The 6,749-nt window shown below is 39.0% G+C and overlaps 1 pseudogene; it reads left to right on the forward strand.

The window, feature by feature from the left end:
- The first annotated feature begins 304 nt into the window (after positions 1–304).
- Positions 305–1,669, forward strand: LOC102770588 (annotated as a pseudogene).
- Positions 1,670–6,749: the final 5,080 nt, after the last annotated feature.

Here is a 6,749-nt window from a genome sequence, read left to right on the forward strand (position 1 = left end):
TATGGCATTGAAAATCCCTCTATAGGCCAGACCCTGTTAACTCCCAGGGGCTGATCAGTTTATTTTAATCCTTGATATCCTTCAGGGTGGAATCTGGGTGTGGCTGTGCTCCTTGCCTGGGGGCTGGGGGGAGGAGTCTCACTCTCTGGGGAGAATGGTTGCCCCAGTCCTGGGCTAAGGGGTGTCTCAGCACTCAATTTCCTGCCACCTTTCCTGGCCCCCCTTCTCTCCTCAGTCTCTCCCCAGATTCCACTCATCCGCACCCTCTCCCTCTCTTCAGCACAGATGAGTGTCTGAATCCGAAATGTCCCATGAACAGGATTCGGTGAGAACAAACAAACAAACACTGGCTGCGGAAATGGGGAAGGCTTGGTTTCTGTAAACTCTTCTTTTACGGGCACTGCATGGTCTGGTCAGCTCTTCAGGCTGCCCCCTTTAGGCTCAGTCCTCCGTGATCACAGAACCCAGCTCTCAAATCCCCTGGCGGTGCCAGGAATCCCGCGGATCTCCTTTCCCCAGTCAGGGGCTGTGCCTGTCCCAAGGGTCGCGGCTGTCTGCCATGCATTCTCCCTCCGACCCTCTGGGCTCAGAGGTCTGGCAAACTTTCCTGCCCAAATTCCTGTTTGTTTGTTTTTTCCTTTCCAGGGGAGTTCTGCCCTTCCCGGCTGCAAACCATCTCACCAGCTGAGCAATTTTGCCAATTCGGGGTGGGTGTTATTAGTTTCAGCTGCTCACTACATTTGCTCCGGGACACGACCTGGGATGCATCTGCCTATATCGCCACCATCTTCTTTCTCTAGTGTCAGCCCTTCTAAAGCTCAAGATCCATTGGCCTTCCACATTCCTTGTTGCACTGAGAATATTGGCAAGGAGTGGCTTCCCACAGTGAAGCATACAAGAGAAGTGCTTTGATTCCTCCTGTAGAAGAAACAGTCTTTTAGCCTTCTCCATATCCTATTCAGACTCTTGCAATGCCTTTTTTTTTAGTGGTGGAATAACCTAAGTGATGGCCAGCGGACTGTTGATAAGTATTTTATCTGTAAATGCTTTTGTATTCTGTTTATGGAGAGCACCTTCTTTACAGAGGGGAATGATCAGATATTTCACATCCAGTCCAGCCTCAAAGGACCTTTGTTCTCCAACTTTGATGTCTACATTCAGTCATTTCTCCTTGTTTCATATGCAACAAGTATGTATGTTTTGTGGTACTTCTCCTCCAGCATAGTGAATATCCTGGCTCAAAAGCAGTTCATGGTGGTGTACTTATCTGCAGGTGTTATTTCCAATTTTTTCAGTTATGTGTGTCAAGTGCCTATAGGAAGACATGGACCATCACTTGGAGCATCAGGCGCAATCATGATGGTCCTTGCAGCTATCTGCACTAAGATCCCAGAAGGGAGGCTCGCCATTATCTCTCTTCCAATGTTCACGTTCACCACAGGGAATGCCCTAAAAGCCATTATTGACAAGGATAAAAGCCATTATTGCCATGGATACAGCTGGAATGATCCTGGGATGGAAATTTTTTGATCATGAAGCACATCTTGGGGGAGCTCTCTTTGGAATATGGTATATTACTTATGGTCATGAACTCATTTGGAAGAACAGGGAACCTCTAGTGAAAATTTGGCATGAAATGAGGACTGATGGCCCCCCAAAAGGAGGGTAGCTCTAAGTAAAACTGGGGTTGGATGACACTGGAGCATCTGGTCCTTGCTACCTGAGAGCCTCAGGAATGCATCGGCCCTGGCGTGACCATGTCTTTGCTCTTGCCTAGAAGACACCCAGCATCTGCTTTCCCATAATTTTAAACTGTGTCCTCAGTGCATGTCTTATTAGAAAGTGAACTATGGAAAAGTTGTGAAATAAAGGTTTATATCTCTAGTTTGTGAAAAAAAAGAAAGAAATATTGCTGAGGTTTTGTTTGAGATTGCATTAAAGCTATATGTATATCAAGTTGGAAAGAATTGACATGCTGATAATATTGAGTCTTTCTATCTATGAATATGAAATATCTCTTTATTTGTTCTTTAATTTTATTCTCCAGAATTTTGTAGATTTTTTACATAATCTTATACATATTTTGGTAAATTTGTGCCTAAGTATTTTGTTTTTACATGGTAATGTAAATGGTACTATATTTTTAATAATAAAATCTACTTTCACATTGCTGATAAATAGGAAAATGATTGCTTTTTTATATTAATCTTATATCCTGCAACGTTGCTATAATTGCTTCATTGTGATTTTTTTTCTGAATTTAGACAAAATTATCATGCCATGATGTCTTTTTGTTCCCAATCTGTATACGTTTTATTTTATTTTCTTACTTGTTTGCATTAGCTATTACTTCCAGTACAATGATGAAGGGAACACTTAGAAAAAACATCCTTGTCTTATTTTCCTGATGTTAGTGGTAATGATTCAAATTTCTCACCATTAAGCACATTATTTTCTGTATTTTTTAATGAGTATTCTTAATCAAGTTGAGGAAGCTCCTTTTTATTCCTAGTTTACTGAGAGTTTTTGTCATGAATAAGTGTTAGATTTTTTCAAATGCATTTTCTGCATCCATTGATAAAATCATATGATATTTTTTTTCCTTTTTTAGCCCGTCAATGTGATGAATTCAACTAATCGGTTTTTGAATTTTGATACAGCCTTGTAGACCTGGAATAAAGCCTACTTTGTTGTGGTGAATAAATATTTTTATATTTTTGCAGTTAATGTATTAACATTTTATAGAGGAATTTTACATCTGTGCTTATAAAAACTATTGGTATTTAGTTGTTGTTTTATAATGTCTTTATCAGGTTTTGTTATTAAAGTAGTGCTGTCCTACAAGAATGGATTAAGGAATATTCTCTTTGTTTCTAGCTTCTGAAAGACATGCAAGGAAATTGATACAATTTCTTCCTTAAATAATTGGAAGAATTCACCAGTGGGCCTAGGGGTTTCTGTTTGGAAGGTTATTGATCACTGATTCAATTTCTTTAATAGATAGAGACCCATTAAAATTATCTGTTTCTTCTTGTTTGAGTTTTGGCAAATTGTGTCTTTTAAGGAATTGGATAATTTCATTGAGGTTATCAAATTTGTGGACAGGAGAAAATTAAAAAAAATGGTGGTGGACTAAGTGGAAACGACAGTGACACTCTCTTAGGACCAAACTAGAAATACAACCAGAATACAGAAGAAAAAACAAACAAAACAAAACAACTGGAAAAATCATATGAAGACTAGCTGGAGAGAACTATGATAACCAAGGACAGAAAGTGGAAACCACATAGAGACTAGTAGGAAGTGTGGAGGCATGAAAGGGCTGGCCAGGCACCCACAGACAGCAGTGAAATGTCTGGAGGAATATCTAAGCTGTGGGAAGTTCCCACTGACAACTCTGTGGTCTAGACCCCAAGCTGGGCTCCGAAGCCCAGAAGAACAGAACTGAGAAAGGAACCCAGAGAACATCTCGCTGTGAAAAGCACCGGGGTTGCTCTCTGCCATGGAGAGATTCTTAGAAATGCAGGCACACTATTAAAGGGTCAACACAAAAAATTTGTGTGCGGCCACTTATCTTGGGCTCTGACAGAGGGAGGGAAGAATGGAATGGAGCTGTGTGAGGAGACTCCAGGGTTGGGGGTTCTGAGGTTGGAGATTGGATGGCAGACATTCAGTTTTTCTGTGCTGAATTATCCCCTCAAGTTGCGGAGGGCATGTTTTTTACACAGACATTTGCTATCCAGGTGTTTTTTGCCTGGAGGGAAGGCAGTTACCCCACCTTTTTGGAAGACCTCTCACCCCACCCTGTGGTCTATAACATTAGGCAATTTAAGACTTTGAGAATAACAATCAGACTACAGGCAGAGATGGAACTCTGTTGGTTTTGAGTCTTTGCCTGATATCCTTCTGAGCCTGGGGGTTAGAAAAGCAGTCCCTAGAGCAGCTGTGGGCAAACTACGGCCCGCGGGCCAGATCCAGCCCGTTTGAAATGAATAAAACTATTGAAAAAAAAGACCGTACCCTTTTATGTAATGATGTTTACTTTGAATTTATATTAGTTCACACAGACACTCCATCCATGCTTTTGTTCCGGCCCTCCAGTCCAGTTTAAGAACCCATTGTGGCCCTCGAGTCAAAAAGTTTGCCCACCCCTGCCCTAGAGCATAACTTGGTCCTTTACAAAGGCACCCAGCCCTAGCAGAGGGAGCCATAAGCTGTGGAATGCTGAGAGTTCTAAACAGGATACACGGCCAGTCACAAACAGCATCTGACATTGTCCTGCCCTAGAGGCTGTGAGTCATAGCATATCTAACTAATATATAGAGACAAACCAAAAAAGGTAGCCAAAATGGGGACACAAATAACCTACAAATGAAAGAATCAGAGAATTATCCAGAAAAAGAGCTAAACTAAATGGAGATTTAAAAAAAAAGTCACCAGCTATAGAGTTTAGAATAATGATGGCAATGATGCTTAACAGTAGAAAAAATATAGTAACTGTGAAAAAAAGACCAGTCAGAAATACAGAATGACATAGACCTAATAAAGAACACATTGGAAGGCATACAAAACAGATTAGGGGAAGCTGAGGATCAGATCAGTGAATTAGAAGACAAGTTAGAAAAAAATCACTCAATCAGAAATCCAAAAAGAAAAAAAACAAGAGGACACCTTAAGTGAGCTGGGGGACAACATGGACCTTAACAATATTTACATAATAAGTGTGCCAGAAGGGGAAGAGAGTGAGCAAGGGATAGAGAACATATAAAACTTTCCTAACCTATTGAAGGAAAAAGTTACACAAGTTCAGAAGGCACAGAGAATCCCAAGCAAGAAGAACCCAAACATGCTCACAGACACATCATAATTGAAATGCCAAAAATTAAAGACAAAGAGGGAATCTTAAAGGCTACAAGAAAAAAGCTATTTGTTACCTATAAAGGAGCTCCCATAATGCTGACAGCTGATTTCTCATCATAAATTCTACAGTCCTGAAGAGAATGGCATGAAGTATTCAAGGTAAGGAAAACCAAAGATCTGAAACAAACATCACTATGTCCAGCAAGGCTATCATTTAAAATAGTGAAATAAAAGCTTCCCAGACAAATAAAAACCTAAAGGAGTTTATTACCACCAAACCAGGACTGCAAGAAATGCTAAAGGGACTGCTGTAATGACAAGAGGAAATATATATAGAAAGAAACAGGGATATAAAGAATTAAAATGACAATGAATAAGTACCTATCAATAGTAACCTCAAATGTAAATGGATTAAATGCTCCAAGCAAAAAACATAGGGTTGCTGAATGCATACAAAAAAATGATCCAATTATATGCTGTCTGCAAGAGACCCATCTCAAAAACTCACACAGGATAAGAGTGAAGGAATGGAAAAAAAAATGTCCATGCAAATAGAATAGAAAAAAAGCTGGGGTAGCAATACTCATATCTAACAAAGTAGACTTCAAAATGAAGGCCATTACAAGAGACAACAAAAGACACTACATAATACTAATGGTATTGATCCAACAAGAGGATATAACCCTGGTAACATATATGCACACAATATAGGAGCACCTAAGTATATTTAAACATTTTATAAGACTACCACTGACTTCACTGGATAGATATTCCAGAAAAGAAATTAACAAGTAAATAGTGATTCTAAATGACACATTGGATCAGATGAATTTAATTGACATTTATAGAACATTTCATGTCAAAGTTGCTGCAGAATATACATTCTTCTTGAGTGTACATGGGTAATTCACAAATGTAGACCACAAGTTAGTATGCAAAAAGTCTCTAAAAGTTGAAGAAAATTGAAATCATATCAAACATCTTCTCAGATCACAATGGAATAAAATTAGAAATCAAATACAGTAAAAATACTCAAACACATGGAGGCTAAATAGCATGTTATTAAACAATGAATGGGTTACAACAAGATCAAGAATGAAATATAAAACTTCCTGGAAACAAATGAAAATGAATGCACTACAACCCAAAATATCTGGGGCACAGCAAAAGCAGTCCTGAGAGGGAAGTTCACTGCACTACAGTACAGGCCTACCTCAAAAAGAACAAGAAAAATTAATAATAAACTATTTAACCCTACAACTTAGAGAATCATAAAGAGATAAACAAGAAAAGCACAAAGTGAAAGGAAGGAAATAATAAAGATTAGCATAGCAGTAAACGTCATAGTGTTGCAGAAGACCAGAGAAAAAAACAAGCAATGCTTTAGAGAAAAGGAGTGACACTGTTCATTTATGCTAGCAGACTCAGGGAATAACTTTCCAAATCTGAGTAAAGTAACATGCAGGGGGCTTCTCTTTTATATTTTCCTGGGTTCTTTGTCCTGCAAATATGGATTATGCTTCCTGTCCTTTCTGGGGGCCTTGCAAGAAGGTACCCAGGTGTTGGGGGTCTCCAGGCCATATCTGATGGTCTGACCTGGTGCTAGCATTAATAATCCTCCCTCCAGGGCAGTGCACTGTTCACAGCTTTATGGCCTCATGAACAGGTTCTGCAAGACCAGTTTCTGGGAAAGAGATAGTGACTTAATTATAGGTTATCAAGAATGTACAATGAGCTTGCTGGTATGGATTCAGATTGATAGCCCAACCACCCCCAGTATCAGAATTACATTGGAATTAAACTTTTATTTATTTATTTTTTTACATGGTTTGTGTAGCATTTTTTTTTAATCATTTATTTTATTTTTTATTTTTTTTTAAATTTTATTA

This window comes from Myotis davidii, unplaced genomic scaffold (assembly GCF_000327345.1).
Source record: "Myotis davidii unplaced genomic scaffold, ASM32734v1 scaffold16024, whole genome shotgun sequence".
Lineage (NCBI taxonomy): Eukaryota > Metazoa > Chordata > Mammalia > Chiroptera > Vespertilionidae > Myotis > Myotis davidii.